Raw genomic sequence first — 2,433 nt, 5'->3', positions numbered from 1 at the left:
GGATTTGACAGTTATAAATAAATTTTGAAACAGGTTTTTTGTTAGAAATAAAATCCATGATTTCCTTAACTTTCATCTCTAAAGCATTTAATAATAATCTTTGAAATTCTTGTAATAATGATGCAGTACATGTAGTGTGCAGCCATGATAAAATCTAAATTTAGTCTCATCATCATCATGAGACATAACTATGTGCATATTTTCAATGTTGGTGATGCGTCTGAATGCTATAAACAAGTTGTTAAGAATGTGTTTTGTCTTGTCTTTCTCTTAATTGACTTCATTAAATGTTTTTTCACCTTGTGACTTATGTATGGTCATCGCACACGCCGCCAACAAAGGAAAGTGTTTTCATTTGACAGTAACTTTTTTTATTAGTTGTTAAAGGTATGTTAGCTGTCCATAATTCTATAGATTCCGCTAAATTATCTAATTGATTTTGTACAGCTAATTGAGCAGCTTTTTCTGACCAATCTTTGGTGAATCAGGAAATTCCAACGAAACTTTTTAAATGATGTTTCCTCATTGAATTCTAAGTGTACCCTTTGCAAGTGCACCTTTAGCTAAACCATCAGAAACACCTATGTTGTAATTATATGAAATTTACCTTTTACTAAAGTTATTTCATAAGGTAGTCCACCAGTATCAATTATCAACATTTTATGTATTTTTTGTCTGAAAGCAGCCTCTTGTTGACCTCATTCAAAGTCAAGAAATTATGTCATGAGCTATAGAAATATCTTTGTGTTCAGCTTGCTATAAAACAAAATTATTGTACTAGTTTACATGTATACGCATAAGCCAAGTGTGTGTGAGAGAGAGAGAGTGCACATTTGAACTTGCATGTTGGTATATATATATATAGATAGCACGTGGTAGGCATAGTGAGGGAATCGGCTAGTGTGTGATGCTCATTTTTTTCTCAGTTGAATCCCCAATCAAATCCTTAACAAAAATTCAAAATTACTTGATGTGACAGTATTGTACATTTCATAGTCGTTTCCAAAAACTGTAAAATAGTTGTAAACTGTAAAACTACTTTTAAATATTCCTTTATTAAACCTTCAGTGCTTTTTGACATACAGAGTACTTCATAATTTTATGTCCCCCTTAGTGGTTTTCAACTAAATCAGTACTTTAATGACATTCAGGTAAACTATTTGAAACTACTGTTTTTAGCTACATTGAGAATGAAACAAAGAATATTTTACACTATTTTTTTTTCCATATGCCCGTAGTACTTGTAATATGTTTGGTATTTTGGCTAACCTTCTTCTCAGCTGTGTTCACCAATATGGCATCTGCCAGTGTTGATGTAAACAACATGTGTATTTGTTTTTGTTGGTTATTTAAATTAGAAAGGGGAAATCACTGTGGTCCATTCTGATGATGTTTTCATATCCAAGTGGCATGACAAGCAAATTGTCACGCTGATTCTACTTACCATAATATTGAAATGAAGCACACAAAATCAAATAAAACAATAATAAAGCCATCTGTAGTATTACACTACAGTACAAATATGGGAAGTGTGGACCTACATAACCAAATGCTCCAGAGATACCCAGTAGAAAGAAAATGCGAGACAAAATCGAATATAAAGTTTTTTAAAAGGTTAATAAACACAGCTGTGTTAAATTTGTATATAATTTGGAAGCAAATGCATCTAAAAGTTGACCATTTGTCATTTAGATTAACTCTGGTGAGTGAGCTAATTCACAAGTTTAAAACTCAGGAGCAAACCAGTACATGGTCGGTTCAACAGAGTCCTGGCCTGCAAGACTGGCTGAACGATGTTTTATTGTAAATATTCTGCCATCTGGCAAAAACGGCAAAGCTCCAATGAAGGTGTGTTGTGTACTCTCCAAACAAGGAAAAGGAGAGACAGTTTACTGATGCCCAGATTGTAAGACTGTGCCTATAAGAATGTTTTAAAATTTACCACATTAAAGTCAATTTTTATTGTACGTATACTTATTATATACAAATTGCATAACAGATAAACCACTCTATATTATTATGAAAATATTAGTAATAATATTAGTAAGTTTCATTAACAAAATATTAGTTACAAATTATAAAAAATGTACTAACGATACTACAAATAATCGAAACATTGTTGAAAAAAGTATGCAGATAGTAGGGGTATGAATTATGTTGAATATGAGATGTGTTGAAGGGTTAATATTGTAAACCATTATACTCTAATTTAAAAAATAATAATAAATAATTATTCAAAGTTTATCATAAGTTAATCATTAGTAATTAGATTCTTAACTAGTTAAGTTTGTAGCATCGGATAAGAAGCAAAACATCTTCAGGATAAAGTGCAGAATACCATCATCATTATCATTATACACTTTGGAATTTTTTTTTTTTTTTTTACTAAATACAAATAATTATTTATTTAAATAAGCTAATTTGGGCTTTGTG

The sequence above is a fragment of the Lycorma delicatula genome, chromosome 1, assembly GCF_047948215.1.
Source record: "Lycorma delicatula isolate Av1 chromosome 1, ASM4794821v1, whole genome shotgun sequence".
Lineage (NCBI taxonomy): Eukaryota > Metazoa > Arthropoda > Insecta > Hemiptera > Fulgoridae > Lycorma > Lycorma delicatula.
Note: the sequence above shows the minus strand (reverse complement) of the source record.